The following is a 19,156-nucleotide window of genomic DNA, read 5'->3' as shown; positions in this document are numbered from 1 at the left end:
ACAGTTGTTGGATAAGGCTTACCCATAAATTTTGAAGTTAGTCAAGCTCCGGTAAAACAAACAATATTTATTCATTCTTTTGTTCTAAATTTTTTCAATTCTTTCACCAGTCTTTCACATTGATGCCAAAGGGGGAGTATGTATATATGTGAAAAATATTAGACAAGAACATATGGGAAGGACATCAAAATATCAGAAGGAGTGTATTGCTTAGGGGGAGCATATTTCAGTTCAACCGACAGGGAATCCATTTTTCACATGAGTGTTGCCATCGATACTAAAGGGGGAGATTGTTGGCAATTGACACTCATCAGATTCATTTTGTTGTCATTGATGGCAACAAGATTAGATGGAAGTCATATACCGGTAGACATCGGAATTGGAGTATCTAGGATTACACCGGCACCAACACCGACATCAAGTACTTCAAGGAAGCCGACATCAAGGAAGATTTATTTAGAAAATCATTTTGTAATTATTGTTGAGGCTGACATTGAATATCTTTTGTAATGTATTGTAAGCTGACATAAGGCATATTGTTTATAATGGGAAATAGGTTAGTCTGCTAGGTCATTTTGTAGTATGTGACATAGGAGAATATAGAAGAACTGTATAATGTGAAGTATATGTATGTAGATCATTTGTATGCAAATTTTATATCATACAATGATCTGTAGATAGTTTGGAAAACATTCTTGGAGGAGAAGAGATACCGGTAGTAGTGTTCAGGGTTTATGAACCGGTACAAAGCAAAGCTAGAACCAGAACTCTATTTGGCATAGTAGATGCATTTTGTGAGTTTATTTTCATTGTCTTACTTCAGCAGAAGCTTGTAGTCAGTGAGACTCTTTAGTTGATGAGAAGTGTTCTCTAGGCAGTGCGCCTTCCTGCATGTGTAGGCCCCCATTATATGTAATATCCTTTCATATGGCCAGTGAACTGATATTGTGGGTCACAAATCCCACCGTGGTTTTTCCTCTTTGAGGTTTTCCATGTATAAATTTTGTGCGTTATGGTGTTCATTTATGTGGATGGTTTATTTGCTTCAAGTTATATGTTTATTTGTTTACTGGTTTATATGTGTATGGTATAAAAGGATAAAATATTATCTTACCGGTAGAATACTGATTCACCCCTCCTCTCAGTGTTCTTGGATCCCAACAGTGTCCTTAGGAAGAAAGTCTAAATTAGACTTCATTTTTTCCTCCATGCTATTTTGTAAGCTTCTTTTCCAATGAATTTATTTGATGGGTCAATGGACTTCAGCAAACCAAGTTTAATCAAAGTGGTTGTCTTTTCTTGCAATTTCAATATCTTTTTGTCACCTTTATCCATTATTTATGATGTTTCCCTTAGTTTCTAGCATTTTTGAAGGAAAGATGATGTCTTAATTGTGGCATCAATGCGGCTATTAATTCCCTTGGATGCCAAATAGCTATCACTGGTAATGTCGATTACTTGCAAATTTTTTTTTGCCATATCCTCTTTTGAATAAACATGTATGCTCTTCTCAATGTGCCCTTTGATCTTCCAATAAATTAATCTCAGACTTTCATGCAATTCAAACCATTCACACAAATTGTCACTCCTCTACATTATTTGCCCCCAAATATTTTCTTGTATCTACTTCATTATATTTTTCATATTATCTTTCAATCTGTCCTCCGAAGTTTTAATTTTATCATTTGCATTCTGCAGGTCTTCTTTCATTTGTGCACAATTTTTTCTTTCTTCCTCTACTTCCTCTTCCAAATGTTTTTCTTTTTCCTTCTCATGATCCAATAGGTCCTGTATTTTTTTTTATTTCGGTAGCAATAGACTCATAACTTTTGTATATTTTTGTGAACTGGCTCTTTCATCATCAAATTTTTTACCGCTTTCAGCCATTTTTTCCCTCAGTTCCTTCAATTATACCTCCATCTTTTCCTGCTCTGCAATTTCTACTGCAAAGCCCGAATTTTTTATCCTTTTTTGTAAATCATTGCACCTTGTTATCTGTTGCTTTCCTCTTTGATTTTTCATTTCCCAGGTCTACCTGTAACTTTTCTATTTGTTTCTCCAGCTTATTTTTTTCTCTCTCCACCTTTAGCAGGGAAGTGTAGACTAGTTCATTAGTCTTTTTTGACACACTAATTTTGTCCACATTTTGTACTTTGGAAAAGTCCATTTGGAGGGTGCTAACTTGAAATTTAGAGGGATCTATCTAACTGTGTGGTGAATTTTTATCTTTATTTGGGGGCATAACAACCATGAAATCCATCATATCTTTGTGTGGGTCATATGTTGGAAATACACCGTTCGTTGCAGGTTGTTCCTCTAAAACTTCAGTCAGGGCAACCCTCTGCAATGCTCTCTTTTCTTTCTTTATTTTCATTTGTTGTGTGCTCAAATTTATTATAGTATTCAGGTAATTAAAAATCTAGGCTTGTTGAAGCAATTGAATGTTTGAAAGGTGAAATAGTAGAGGCTCTAGTTCCACCTATGCCTGTGGTTTTAACTAATGCATTATGAAGAGTACCAATAGCCATTCCTTATCATGTCCCACTGTCACTTGCATGTGTAGTTTTTATAGTCTTATGAGGGGTTTGTTTTGAAGTGACAAATGATAGTTTCTTAGCGGCAGTGACACTTAATATAGGATTCTGAATAGTATGAGTATCTACCACTAGTGGTCTCTTGTGAGAGATATTTTGTTGTTGCACTTGTCCAACACCAAGACAACTAGTATCAATAGTAGTATCCATGCCAACCCCTCTAGTCACAGTGGCACTTGACTAAACACTAATAGGAATAATATCCCTAGATTCCCCACCGCTGGCAGTAACACTTGATTCACCACCAATAGGAATACCATGTTGTGGATTTCAACCTCTAAAAAATGCAGGTGGAGCTAGAGGGTAATGAGTAGTACCTTTTTGCGATGAATCTAATAAATCAAGTCCAATGACTGGTTTAACATGAGCTTTTGATTTTGAATCTGATGGAAGTTGTACCTCAAGTGGAAACCAAATGCCTTCTCCTGTGGGACCTAGACCACCACCTTCAAAACTCATTTTTTCCACAATGTTTGCCCCTTTGCTATATTTTTCTTTCATGGACTCACTAACTCCACCAAATATTGTAGGGACTGTAGTAGTTGTTGGAGTGGCCTCAACCTCATACTCCTTCACTCCTATCATATGTTGTTATGGGATGCTCCATATTCCACAATTTGCTAAACTCTTCATCCTCGTCGATGGGCTCAAATTTTGCACTGGTCTTTTGTTCATCGAGATTCTTCCTCATAGTCCAAAAATCATTTATTTTGGTTTGAGTCCAAAATATGTCTTTACATTCTTGCATAATTATTTTGGGAATAGATTTGTTAGATGAATTAGCAGATTTTTGGTAGAAATTGTAGGACCTCCTATTTTGGATACCCTTCTCTGTTGTCCTTTGTGTTTGCAATGCCATAATTTATGATGACAATTATTTTGTTGAAATGTTAGTGTCAGCGGTAATTTTCTCCATCTCTTTTTTTACCTCATCCCAGGAGTCCATGTTTCTAAGCTTTTATAGCAATGTTTACTTTCATGTTGACATAACTTTGAAGAGTTCCCATTTTACTCAAGCCTTGCTTGAACTACACTGATTGGATCATACTGCCAGAGACCCTCATCACCAAAGCTAAAAACTGTCAAAAAATCATGTGCCACATTGAATGTTTTTCTCTCAAATGTGAACCCTCCACATGAGAGAGGCAAGGAAGGAAATATGCTCTTCTTTTGCTAACCATGAAAGAGCCTGTCTGTGCTCTCCAACTGTCGTACATATTCCAATGCAAATACCCTCTTTGTCACATGTATTGGAAGTTTGTAGGGTTTAACTGTTGATTCGTAGAACCTTAACACAATGTATTCTTCCATGAAGAACTAGTCAGCCAATTGTATTTGACTTCCGAGTTGAATGCAATCTCTACAAGACTGAGACAATCTAGGCATTGGAGTGCTTGCAATTACATGAAATATTGGTGCCAAAAAGAAGTCTACAAAATGGTTGTAGTTTTTTTTGTTGTCATCCATCCTTATCTTAGGCATCCATTCATATATTGGACACTATGTTCTTTTCTGAGTCTTCTCATCAATCTTATAGTTCACAATGTGAAGATTGTTGGTCTTGAATATTGCACAATACTTGGATAGAAGAAGACATCACAAGTAGGATGAGAACCTAAATGTCTTACATGAACCTTTTTTTATCATTAGTAATTGTTTTTGCATGGATTGAACAATGTGCTCAACAAAATTATATCTTACTGGTTGACTTAGACAATGGATATTAAAAATAATTTCAAGAAGGCTAGCACCCACTTCCCTATCATTTTCAAATCCCAAGCAAAATGTCAATAAGGAAATAGTATCTTGAACCCAAGGAAAAAAAATGTTATTGTTGGTGTATAAATTTTTTCATGTTGGATATTATTACACCTTACTTAAGTTTACTTAGGAAATGCATTTCATAGTAGTTTGGGTATGAGACACTTGGGTGTTTGTGCCACATTGGGATAGTGTGTGTAGGATAATTTCCACCTTTTATAATGTTGATCTTGTTACTACTTTATCATATCCACTTATTGTGGAGTGATAATTCACCTTCGGTGGGTGATACACCTCATGTGGAATATTTTATTGTTTCTCCTACCTACCCACACCTATTTCCTACCTACCCTTGTTTCTTATTGAGCCACATGTCATGTTTGTGTGCTCACATATCCATATAGCCTTGCCTGTATATGCAGGACCATTCATTGTATGTAACAACTATTGATCTATTGATTAGAATACAGTTTATTCTTGTCCTATATTTTGTCTCTCTATTTTGTACTTTTCATTGAGCTCTCAATCTTGGAAAAATCTCACATATATAATTATAAGGAGGCTTATGATTTCTATCCAATGGAGTACCACGCACTATTAGAGCTCTAATAAATGAATCTCCATGACTTGGATCAAGACTCTCATATTTCTCTGCCAGCTTTCCTAGGTCAATGTGGATGTTTGAGTTTTGTGCTTCAAACCCTAGGTTCAACAAATGAGAAAATTCTCCCTCGGTTATGGATAGAATTTCTTCTTTTATATTTTTATTGACAATTGCTTTTTATCTTCATCATAATTTTCCATCAAACCATGACAAATTTAGGGCAAGGGAATGCTTCAGGTAACACCATGCTTCCCAATCCAGCATCCCACGATGCAATTTTATTTGTACTTTGTTTTAACATTGTGTTGAAAATAGTAAAATTTGCACTGTTTGGATCTCCTGCCTTATTCGACATTGCATATCTAATTTCTAAGATACACTTTTTACTATGGATAGCAGGGTCATAAATATCATGGTATTCATCAGTGAAGCCTGTTGTTTTAACCAGTTCGGTTAGGTATATTTTTTTATTCACTTGGATTTTTGTTGAACTACCATGTTCTGATTTACCGATCACTGTTATGGTTAATGGTTCAAAATAATGCTAGATACAAGCCTAAAAATGCTAACCCTCAAATTGAACCATGAGATTGAAAAAAATAAAAAAATGCGGGATGTAGGTGTTCCAGATTTTACCTGAAATTTCTATTTCACTAGATTGGCACAAACAGACTCTGTTGCATTCCTTAATCTAGTAGCCATTTCTGAATCTCCTTGGATTTATTGGTTTTTCCAAGAAATGAAATACGATTACGAGTTACTTATTTTGAAAACACTGAAAAGTTCAAAAGTAATACCTAAAGGGCAAAATTTCTAGAATCCTGTTGTAATTTTATAAATTATTATTAATATCTATTCACCGCCGAAGGACAAAACATTCATTACTTTAGTATAAATTCTGAGGATAGTGCACACATCACTAGAAACAAGTCACTTTTCTGGACTGTTTTTGAAGTCTTTCTAATCCTTTTCAACTTTCACCTGAAATAGAGCTTATTAGACTTAATTATAGCCAATTAAATGTTAAACATTCAATTCTGGGCGAAGTTCTAAAAAATATGTTTACTTCCCACATTCGGGCTGAAATCCACCCTAAGCCATTGATCTGTGCTCATCCAACGAACGATGGTATCTATTGTCATTTGTCATGTGTCCCAGGACTTTTGCCATTTTTTGGCCACGTCACCAGGCACGAGTCACTTTTCCAGACTATTTTTGAATTCTTTTTAATCCTTTTCAACTTCTGCATGAAATAGAGATTTTTAAACTTAATTTTAGTTAATTAAATGTAAAATGTTCAATTCTGGTCAAATTTCTAAAAAATGTGTTTACTTCCCACATTCGGGCTGAAATCCACCCTAAGTCGTTGATCTATGCTCATCCAACGGAGGATGGTATCTGTTGTTAGTTGTCGTGGGTCCCAAGACTTTTACCATTTTTCGATCATGCCACCAGACACTATGACACTTCATCGTCCCATGGGTGGTTGGTGTTTCTAGGCGAAGTTTGGAAAAAAAATTATTGTTTCCACTTTCGGCTCGAAATCTACCTGACGCCGTTGATCTATGCTCGTTGATCATGAAAAGGCATGGTCTAAGACTTCAATGGATTTAATTTTCAAATTGTATATCAAAGTGATGGTCTGAGACTCCGATGGATTTAATTTATCTCAAGCAAAGAAATTAGAAAATTAAAGTTTTTTCTAATTAAACAAATGCCATGTAGTGGCTAGTACTTGCCTTTATAATATTATAATATCTGCATATTGTAATAAAATAATTATCTATGAGCCTATGAATTTATAGATAATAAATAAGATATAATATAATATAATTTAATGTATTGTAAATATTATTTAAAAATATTCAATTTTAAAGTAGAAATTATATTAATGAAAGCGTTCCTTTAGGGCTAATCCCGAGGTTGTGTGTGGTAGTGGGAAATTCCTCTTTGAGAGACTGGTTTGGTGAAGGAGAGAATTAAAATCTGCAATGGAGGCAAATTTATTCTTCTCCTCTAACAAGAAGCTTGTCCCATTTGTGGGGAAGGTGACAGACAAAAGATTGAAAGGCCTGTTCAAATGTAAGGATAAAAAGCTTGTTGATGTGGTGAAGCTTAACCTCTGCGAAGACATTGCCTATGTAGGGCATTTCTATCAAACTAACAATGAGATTTTGACCCTCATATTAGCGTGGGGATTTGACATTGAGGAGGATGTGTTTAAGGTGCGAAACACCCTCACCACCCTCATCGAGGAAGACAACTTGGTGAATTTGGACACAGTAATTGTGAGGATGGTACTGCAAGTGGGACTCACTCTTGTCGAAGGGATCTTGGAGAGGGTGGCTACTATCCCATTTGTTAGGTGGCAAGAGGAAGGATTGATGAGGAGGTGTAGAAGACGGGCCAGACGTGGATAGGTAGCAGTGAAATTGTGTGTCAAGCTTATGCGTATGGAGGAATACCACCATGCTCTGCATGTGATTGCTCGAGCTGAAGTTGGAAGATAGATGCACTCAAGAGAAGCAACTGAGCAGGCCTCCAAGGTGGTGGCTAGTGTTAAAGAGGACCCAGAGCTTTGTTGCCTGCTAGGTCTCCCTTTTCCTGAAGAGTCCTAGTGCTCTCTGTGTCAACTTGAATTTCATCCTCAGAATGTTACCTGCAACAAGTTAGTTTCACAAAAATACAAATGGAAATGTTACAAGAAATCCAAACTCAACCAATGAAACTACATGAAGTACGTATGAAATAAAATACTAATATTACCTTCATGGTTTATGTCCCATTGTGTCCTAACTCCACTGTTCTTGGTTCCAGATGGTGTGCTCTCAGACAATGCACTGATGGCTTCCAAGATAGCATATGAAGAATGGACTAATAACTTGTAGTTAACTGATACTATGATATGCAATACTACATGATTATGCTAAATGATAATATATGATAATTGCTATTTGCTATTTTCTTCAAAACTAAAACTCACGGATGCATATGATTAGCTTGCAAAATGCACTTGAAGTCTCTTGAAGTCTAACTCTCTATCAACTGAAGATCTTGATTTTATAGACCTTGAGAGGATTAGATGATGTGGCTTAGATCAACGGTCATGATCAGATCTGTAGATTTGAATAGCTGTGAGAAAAGGTGAAGGTTGAGAGAAAGGGGGAAGGAGAAGACAAGTGTCACTCATCTCGCCTTGACTGAGCTGCTGACTGAGGGAATCTAGGGATGGTTGGAGGAAATTTAGGCATGATAGGAAAAGTGGACTCAAGTCCTTCCTAAGATGTAGAGGGTGTTGGAGAGAATATAGGAAATAGTTATGAAATATGTGTACATACACAATTTTCATTAAGTTTTGGTAGTTGAAGATAAATGATGAATTAATATTTAAGAAATATTAATTTCCTTAGCCACATGTTTGATGAGTTGGCAAAGGGGGAAGATGAAGTGGAGATGGAAGGTGAGTTGGAAAAGGGATTTAATAATTTTGAGAATTATTTAATATTTGAGACTATAGGATAGGAGAATAACCATTAAATATTGGATATTTAATTGATTGGAGGAGATAATTAAATATTAGATATTTAATTAACTTGGTTAAATGAATAATTAAATATTAGATATTTAATTAATTAGAAGAATATGATAGATGAATTAATTAATAGAAAGACATGAAAATGAATTAAATAAATAAATATTTTCAAATTAACTATTTAATAGAAAAATAATTATTAAATAAATATAAAATATTTATTTAATTGCTCATAGCCAATTTTTATGTGTATACATTTTGCCCCTCTTTGAAATAATGTCAAGACAACATTGTTTCAAAGATTAAATAAAGTCTCAATAATGCGTCTGATAGAGATAAAAATCCTGATTGTGTGCCCCCTCAGAAGATTAATCGTGAAATTGTCAAAAATTCTTGTTTGAACGATTGATCTCATGATAATTGATAAAAAATTAGTCAATTAAATTCATTTGGAAAAAACAAATTAAATTGCCCCATTGAAATTAATTACTCTTCAAATAGTAAATATAAAATTAACCAAGGCTAATTTTAATTTCATTGTTATCCTTGTCAGCTTGTGGAGAAAATATTCTTGTTGAGGTAGCGAAATGGTGATTCTCATGGAGAACCATCGATTTGAGCATGTTCGGTGTTATCAGCGACCTGTCGAGCATGGGTATCTATAGGTATCTTATCCTGAGCTTTATTTTCAAGTTTTCGTGCAAAATTTCATGTTTTTAGCACGTTTTTGAATTTTTAATTATTTTTACGATTTTTTCGGCGTTAGGTTAGCGCTTTTGCAATTTGTTTTAGTGCAAATACAATTTGGTTTAACGCAAATGCATAGATTAGTGCATATGCTCTTTCTGTTAGCGCATATGTTAAGAATGTTAGCACTTATGCATAGTTTTGCGCATATGTTTCGTTTGTTAGCACTTATGCTCATTAAGGTAGCGCATTTGCATGGGTTTGCACATATGCTTGAATATTTAGCATATTTGTTCAAAAGGATAGCACATATGCACTAGTTCAGTGCAAATGCCTTTAGATTTAGCGCATTTGTTGTAGTTTAGCGCAAATGCTCAATAGGATAGCGCTTTTGCTCAAATTTGATGTTTTTGATAAGTGCAAAGGCTAAAAATCACTTTGATGATTAGATTTAACGTGTTAATACGCATTGATGATGAAATAGGGACTTGATTGAGCGATTACGTGCATGATAGATTGATAGATAACTTTGATTGCTGGATCAATAGATTGATAGATTGTTGATTGATCTCTTGATCAATAGATTTGATTGATTGATAGAGTAGCTTTAAGAAACCGATTTAGTTTCTGATGTGAGAACTTAACAGAGTTTTGATTGAACTCAGTGATTGATAGAAAACCATGATTGATAGGTTTTAAAATGATTTGATAGCTTAAGTTGCTTCAATTTGATTTGATAGGTAAATAGATTGTTGATTGATCGCTTGATTGATTTGATAGATAGATAGCGTAGATTGCTTCAGTTTGATTTGATAGATAAATAATAATTGTTGATCGATTTGATAGATTAATTTATAATTTGATTGCTTCAATAAATAGGAGAAACTTGATGTTCTCCAGTGTCGGGAGAAATTACCGGCAGTGCGTCATTTAGTTTCAGAGCTGACCCAGGAAGAGATTAGACACATAGATGCTTGTGGTTTACGCCGTTTGTTGTATATGCCTGAGATTACGCATAATAGAGGATTATTGACGGCGTTAGCTGAGAGATGGCACAGTGAGCATAACACTTTCCACCTGCCTACGGGTGAGATTAGTGTGACTCTTGAGGATGTCTACAGGATTCTGCACATCCCAGTGACTGGCGAGCTAGTGGGGTATGATTTTCAAGATTGGGTTGGGACAAAGGCTTGCAGAGTCGTGTTTGCTGATGAAAGCATTGGTAGATGAGAGATAAGATGGGTAGATATGGTGATGTATTATGAGGCTATTCCCGTTATTCTTGCTGGTCTGATTGGAGGATTTATATGTCCTGATAGGAGATCACGAGGTTTTTTCGTTGGATGGGGTGAGATTCTCCTGAGTATGATGCAACATTGTACTCGATATGCTTGGGGTGTTTGCATGCTGTCACATTTATATCATGATCTTCATCAGGTAGTGTATGATGAGAGTGCGAGTTTGTCTACAATATGTACTTTATTGAAGATCTGGTGCTGGGAGCACATTGCTATTACGCGGCCTATCCATCACAGAGTTCATGGAGAGAGGTAGCCATATGTATATTTTTATGCAGGTATTCTTACTCAGCATAAGCTGGGTAAGATGGAGTATTGGCATTGGGTGCTTGATTCATTGGATAACATTACTTGGAGACCATATGTTGATTGTGAGCCATGGATGGATGATGCACAGACATTACCATTTATCATGCAGAGTATATATCTCATTGGTCAGACACCTTACATTGTTGAGCAATAGTTGATTGGTCGCATTTTGAGATAGTTTGTTATCATCCAGCCTATGCCTACTGGTGTGACGATATATGCTCAATGCTACAGAGATAGGCGAGATTGGGGACCTTCTTTTTCATTTGAGATTGCTCGTGCAGAGTTTGTTGCTACTCCGAGAGTGGCTTATGATACGAGATTACACATTCTTTATCTTGGGGTTACTGTAGATTATGCTCAGTACATATTAGCTCATTCATTTCCTTGCATTACTGATCTAGCAGATCCTCCTCCCAGCTCAGGAGATGAGGATGATGATTTAGATGATTCAGTTTTTAGGAGACGGAGATGAGAGCTCAGAGCTACTCATGAGGATGGGGGAGGTGGAGATGAGGGTGGGGATGGAGCTGGTGGTGGGAGGAGACCTGGACAGAGGGGAGGTCGATTGAGAGTCCGTGGAGGACCATTTGGACCAGCTGGAAGAATTGAGAGAGAACGGCCTATGGGTGGAGAGATGTTGGACGGATCGGGAGGGAGCATGGCAGGGTAGGTATGAGATCACCGAGAGGGTTGCCATTGAGAGGAGTCAAGGTGAGTGGACTAGATGGGGGTTGCAGGAGAGGTATTGATTTTGGTTAGATTAGCTATATCCTAGGGTTATTGCAGTGCATGGTGGAGATGATGAGGATCCCGAGGATCATGTTCCTTTGATTAGATGACGGGTTCAGAGAGTTACTCGGACTGAGATTCCAGCAGTTGGACAGGTTGGTGGTGAGGGGAGTGGGGTTCATGCACCATAGCATGATGCACTAGTGTATGATATGCCAGAGCAAGATGCACCAGAGCATGATGTGCCAGGGCAGGATACCATTGACAGCTTGAGAGCACAAATTGATCAGCTTCGAGTATAGGTGCAAACTCTTATGACTGAGAGGGATAGAGCTGTTAGGAGACAACAATATACTTAGGGCCTTCTTGATCACATTTAGTAGGTTGGATCAGGTACTCTCTTGACTGACACTATTAGAGCATTAGTTCGGGCCGGGAAGGAGACCTCCCACTGGTGACGATGATATGAGGAGGCAGTTACAAAGAGCCAGAGAGCAGGTAGTTATCATACCACCATGTTGATGGATACTAGCAGTGGTGGGGTCATGGGACCTCCTCAGAGGAGTGGTGATCATGGGAGACAGGCATCTGAAGGATCTTCTTGCCCATAGCCACAGAGACAGACATAGTCAGGTGGTAGTGGTACAAGACATCCGTGACTTGATTTGTATTTGATGAGGCATTTGTATTGTTTATCTAATATCATTGTATACTTGAACTTTTATTGTTTTATGATGATCTATATGCAGACATGGACTCTATATGATGATGATGATTTATATGCATGTTACTCTATTTGATGATGATGCTTTATATGCTTTGATTTTATGGATGCAGTGATTATATGGATGATGTTTCTTTATGCATGTTATTCTTTTTTATGATGATATGGATGCAATGGTTATAATCTATATGATGCAATGATAAATGTTTTTGTTTTGATTGTTCGATTTTGATGATTTTGGATGCAAATGAAAATGAATTTTATCTTAAATGATGCAAATGCAATAATCTATATGGAATGCAAGTGAATGATTGATGTGGTTTATTTTATATAATGATGCAAATGATCTACATGAAAATGTTTTAGTATTTTTATATGTAATGCTTATAATGATTATGAATCTAAGTGCAAAGATGTAACTAAATGATCTTAAATGAAATGATAATGCAAACTATAAAGAGGATACACTATATGATGAATAAAATGCACTTAATTGAATGCAAACTAATGTAATTTATGAAATGCAACTAAATGAAATGGATAATGTTTTAAAATGATTCTAAAATGAATGCACCTATAATGATCAAATGCAAATTATTTTTGTTTGTCCAAGTATACTCAATCTTTATTTATGACCGTTGATCTGTTAATGAAATGATATGCTTATAATGCAACTGACAAATGAATGCTTATAATGCAGACGAATAACGAGCTAATCTAAAATGATCTAACTAAAAATTGTACTGCCATTCTTCATATGTTATCTTGTAGCAGTGCTTTGATTTCATCATTGAGCTTTAAAATGTTGTAAGATAATACAAGCAACTTGACATAATGATTCAAGATGACCTAAGTATTCCTTACATGGATTTTGATATAACAAGTTAATACAAGCAACTTGATATAATGGATCAAGTCGACCTGAGTATTGCTTGCAGAACAGACAAGGAGTATCCCCTTTCATGCATGACTTGGAATGTCCTCCTTGGTCTTTTGCTGATCATATCCTGAAACAAGTTCATACCATAGTAAGAGATAAACCACAAACAACAATCAAAGAAAATAATCATGCCCCATCATAGCTTCTCTAGTCATGGACATCCTTGAGTTGCATAGAGTACATGATTAGAAATAATTCAAGATATAAACACTGAATCTTGCATGTCATTCACATGTTCTTATGGTCATTAACTGATATAATCATCTTGATGAATGATCTTTAATAATCATGTATTACTTGCTGATTGATTCTTCGTTTTCCCAAGTTTCACGATTCAGTTATTGATGAAATGCCTTGATTGTCGTTGCTTTGTTGCTTGTTATCTGTTTCAAAACCCTAGGTGTTTTTGGTTTTTCTAGGTTTTTTGAATGTTTTGGATTTTTAAAAGATTTAAAAGATCACCTTAGCAAAAGGAATTAGGATTTTGCCCCCAATGGAAACATAAAGTTATTATGGATGTATGAATTGATCAAGATCCAAACCATAGAGGGATACAAATGTAGATTGATTGATTCTAATAAGGTCCAAGACAGTGACTACAACAAGTATGTCAAAGATTGATAACTGTTGGTAAGCTGCATATTTCTTACTAAATGGTTCTGAGCAATGGATGCAAAAGATGAAATGAATAAGCTAAAATATATGGAAGCGATAGATGCAATAGGATGGAGTGGATAGGTGCGCTAAGCGATCTCATAGATGGAGGAAAATACTTCTTAGATAGCATCTGTTCACTAGGTTTTCACCATCTAAATTTATTGCATTTTTTGGATTTTATATGCTTTTTTTTTTTTTTTTTTAAGGACTTTATATACTTTTAATTAATTTTTTCAGGACTGTATATCTCAAGCATATAATTTCTTGAGATGGATAGAATTTATAGGTTCATCAAACCAATCACCTTCAGGGGTAGATAACTTGTATGCTCTTGATCCATATGTTGCTACTATGACAAAAGGTCCTAGCCAATTTGGTTCAAATTTTCCCTTCATTGTTGACATTCCTATTCTTTGACCAGAACTTGGGTTTGCCATTATTGTTGTTGTTGTTGTTGGGCTCTAGTCCAAACTGACATGTGATTATCTCAAAGTTGTTGAAAGTTCCAAAGGATAAAGTCAATAGGTGATTATTGGTTTAGGAAGATATGCCTTGTTGATTTTACCTCTATTGTTTGTTCGTTGGGATAAAGCGTCTCTTTGTTGAAAAGAACATCTTTGCAAAATTTCACTGTCAAATTCTGTGCTGCAGCCACGTAGGTAGTGACGAAAATAGTGTAGGAATGTCCTATGTTTCAATAAGATCTTGCGATTGATATACAAGAATCTTATCCTTTTTTGAGTAGCTTTATAACTGGGTTTTCTTTTCTTAAGGTGATACTTAAAATTCATATAAGCATTTGGCAATTCACAAGTTTGTTTGATTCCAATGTTGGTGCGATTCTGGTTTTGATATAACCTAGGTTCAAATTAGGAAAGATATATCAAAGATTAGGAACCTAGTATAGATTGATCAAGCTTCGTGATAGAGGATTTGATTATCCTAATGAGAAACTTGACAAGGATGTTGATTTTTGCACTTAAGATGTTTGAATCAATAGCTTGTTGAATGTTGATGTTTATAGAACTTTTTGGGAATAACCTGTAGGATTAGTGACCTAGTTGTTTGAGCTAGTTTTGACAATATGTGATGGTATAGAGACAAAATTACTTCAAGAATAGTTTTGATACTGACGTTTTGACACTTTTATTTTGATCTGGTGTTTCAAGTGTTGGGAAGCTTTTTGTATTACTCTTTTTGATCAAACTTTTTCAGCAATTTGTTGGATTTTTGCTCACTTGTAGATGATAATTTTCTTCAATTTTTTTTGACCATTTGGAACATGTTACAGACATAGAAGACACAATGTCTAATAAACAAAATGCACAAGCAAGTACAATCCCTATGGCAGGCTGAGACAATAGTTGTTGAATCTCACGTGGGGTTTCCCCCGAAGCTTCGCTATTCAAAGCAGATATTTAGATGCTTGACCCCACTGGCTCCACCCTCGACACTCACTTCTTCGAGGTAGCCAATCACCAGTTTCCATGAAAACTCCCCATGGCAAACTTTATATCTCTATTAAGAACCGTATGTATGTGAGCTGCTTTAGAGGTCTGACGTCCTGCGCCAACAACTAGAAGGATTTTGGCAACTAGTACAAGTGGTTTTTTAGTAAAGGCTTCTGTTCATGTGGCCATACATTCAACACTTCCAGCTTTGTAAATACATAAGGTTCCCAGCCTATAGAGGTTACGCTCCATAGGGTTTATGGGGAAACATAGTGTCAGTATGAACTTATCAGCACATGTTGTTTGGGACTTTCGTCACAAACACGATTTATTTATAGTGGATTGGAAGGACTCAATATTATCTTGTTTCCACTTTAGGTCGTTCCCCTCTCACTGGCCCCCTTAAGGCAGCTCGGGAAGGCAGGCCCTCTAAAGGATTTAATTGCTTGAAAGTAAAAAAAAAATCTTAAAGGAGTGGGTTTGGCTTTTTGGTCACCCAATTAAGGGGATAGCATATACCTACCACTTTCGAGACACATAATACAAGTGTTATTTTTAACCTTTTCAAAGCAATTGTTGGCTAAGTCCTATTTGGAGATGTTGCTCCAACAAGTATGGTGTTCATTTTAGCCCTTTTAAAAGTCTATGTGCAACTATTTTAGAGAAAATACTAAAAATGCAAGTTGCATGTTGTCAATTCATCCTCTTAGTTAAACTAGATGAACAAGATATGATATATTACTTCCCAAATGAAGACTTTTAATTAACTAAATGAGGAAATGCATAAAATTTGCCTTAAACACCATCCTGCACATGCATGTTAGTAGTCTGAAAAATCTGATTTCTTGGACATTCGGACCTACAAGAAATTTTTGTCAATTTATAAATAGAAGCGCTAATCTAACACATGCGCTATTTGTTTGCTCAAAAGCACTAACTTGCAGGTCAAAAGCGCTAACCTAGACTGCAAAAGCGTTGCTCTATAGATACAAAAGCATGATTTCTTTGACAAATGCGCTAACCTAGGACACAAATGCGTGAACCCATAATGCAAATGCGCAAACTTTAAAACAAAAGCACTAACCTAAAATGCTCATGCGCTAACCTATAGTGCAAATGCGCTAACCTAGAAGGCAAATGCGCTAACTTGTGGAACAAAAGTGCTGTCAGAATTCACACATGCGTGAATCTGCATTACAAATACGTTAATTTAACTTTTTGCGAGATTTTTAAAGGTATATGCGAGGTCCATGTGCCCCATGGTGGGCGCCAAAATGTGTCGAGTTGAATTTCATCCTTAGAATGTTACCTGCAACAAGTTAGTTTCACAAAAATACAAATGAAAATGCTACAGGAAATCCAAACTCAACCAATGAAACTACATGAAGTACGTATGAAATAAAATACTAATATTACCTTCATGGTTTATGTCCCATTATGTCCTAACTCCACTATTCCTGGTTGCAGACGGTGTGCTCTCAGACAATGCACTGGTGGCTTCCAAGATGACATATGAAGAATAGACTGATAACTTGTAGTTAACTGATACTATGATATGCAATACTACATGATTATGCTAAATGATATTATATGATAATTGCTATTTGCTATTTGCTATTTGCTTCAAAACTAAAACTCACAGATGCATATGATTAGCTTGCAAAATGCACTTGAAGTCTCTTGAAGTCTAACTCTCTATCAACTGAAGCTCTTGATTTTATAGACCTTGAGAGGATTAGATGATGTGGCTTAGATCAATGGTCATGATCAGATCTGTAGATTTGAATGGCTGTGAGTAAATGTGAAGGTTGAGAGAAAGGGGGAAGGAGAAGACAAGTGTCACTCATCTCACCTTGACTGGGTTGCTATGTTGTCCAAATCGGGGTTGGTCTACAACATGGGTTTAGAATAGGTGTTTTGTAGTCTTGTGGTTTTTTGCATAGCAAAAAGATAAAAGTACCCACCACATTTTATATCTTTCTTATATACTAATAAAATTATAAAATTATCGATTAAAAAAATTTAATGAAAGCATATATAATTATAATTTCTATAAAATAGTAAAATAATATTTATCTTAATGGAAACAAGATTTTTTTTTTTTTTTTTTGGATCAGTAAAAGGCCAAGGACCGCAATTTAATTAATAATTAATAAAATGCTACATTTTACAAACTCCATTTAGTGCAGGCACTGGTAGGAAATAATAGAGTCAAGAAAACCTCCAATCTTGCCCTAGACTATTAAGTCTAACATAATTCCAAAAAATCCTAAATCAATCTAAATTACAAAGTTTCTCCACCTTGGACTTAGCAGAAGAAATGAGGCGAGCATTTAGCATCTCCCCATTTACATGTCCAGTGATCTATTACATTATTATACATAACATCATATTACATCGACTAAGGATTATCCTTTCATTATCTAATGATATGAATCATTCTCCATATTTTAAGCTTGTTCGCCGATGTCTATTCTTTCTCGGTTAGCTTCCACTCTTCCTCCCACGGTCCTATAAAAATGACTCAACAATTCTTCTGCAATCTCCTCTAGAAGCTGTTAGTAAAAAATATGCTTATAAAACAGAGTATATGAATCCATAGTGATTATCAATCAGACAACTTTAATAGTTAGGAATTATCAAAAGCATAATGCAGAATGCCTTTAAATTACCAAAATACCCATGTATGAATACCTATTTATATCTGTATGCGAGAAAAGTGGGGCGATGAAACTTAAAATGTGAAAAATAAAGCTCAAAGAGTCTTGTCCACACACCCACATGACTTCTTGGTGCAAGTTATGGAGTCATGAAGATTGACTCAACTTCCCAAGGTTGGTTCCGTGGTTCTCTATCTCACAAGGTCCCTCAAGCCAATGCCTTTGCTCTCAGATCACTAAGCAAAGTGTCTTAGGGATGACAAATGCAAGAACGAGGGATGCTTATGATTTATTTAGTTATGAAAATGCATCCTATCTATGCATGATTCTACAAATGCAATAAAATAGATTATAAGATGACAAGATTAGTAGAAATACTACCCTAACATGATATACTAGTTTATGAGTTAAGCTAATGATAAAGGAAATAGTCTAAAATGCTTATTAGATTTATTCCTATTACAAAGAGAAGCTAGATAAAATTGAGCATAAATGAGATACTAAAAGCTTGCATGGATCCTTGAAATGGAGGAATGAGAGCTCTAATTATGCTAGAAGTCTAAATTTGGAGGAGTTGATTGATTGGATAAACAAGATGGTGGAGTACTTTGAATTCAGGTATAAGAGCTGATCAAAACATCTGGTTTCAGGAAAGATACATCCTGTATAAGACATGATAGAAGATAGTTTGGAAGAATGATAGAAGATAGTTTGGAAGAATGATGAAGATAGATTGGAAGAAAGATTCCATGATGATGCGATAGATATACATGTGAGGGATTCAATGATTAATGATATGCATTATGTTTCGATAAGAGATTCTGTGAGGATGATGTGATGCTTAGATAAATGCTCTTGATCTTGATTATGACGCGAATGTATGATTCATGATGAGATGAATGAAAATGTGATGATTTATTGCATTGATTTATGAGATGTGAGATGTTTATGATAATGATAATGATAATGAAATGATACTAATGCAAGATTAAAAATGATGTGCAACCTAATGCAAGATTAAGATGATAATGATGTACAACTAATGCAAAGCTTAATATGCATTCTCATTCTCTCTATTGCGATCAAAGTGCAAGTGCTTCCTTTGTTTTCATCATCGAGCCTTGATTTGTTGAAAGTTGATACAAGCATCATGGTATAATTCAACCATAATGACTTGAGTATAACTTACCTGGATTTTGATATTGCA

Source organism: Cryptomeria japonica, chromosome 5 (genome assembly GCF_030272615.1).
Source record: "Cryptomeria japonica chromosome 5, Sugi_1.0, whole genome shotgun sequence".
Lineage (NCBI taxonomy): Eukaryota > Viridiplantae > Streptophyta > Pinopsida > Cupressales > Cupressaceae > Cryptomeria > Cryptomeria japonica.
This window is presented reverse-complemented; position numbering follows the sequence as displayed.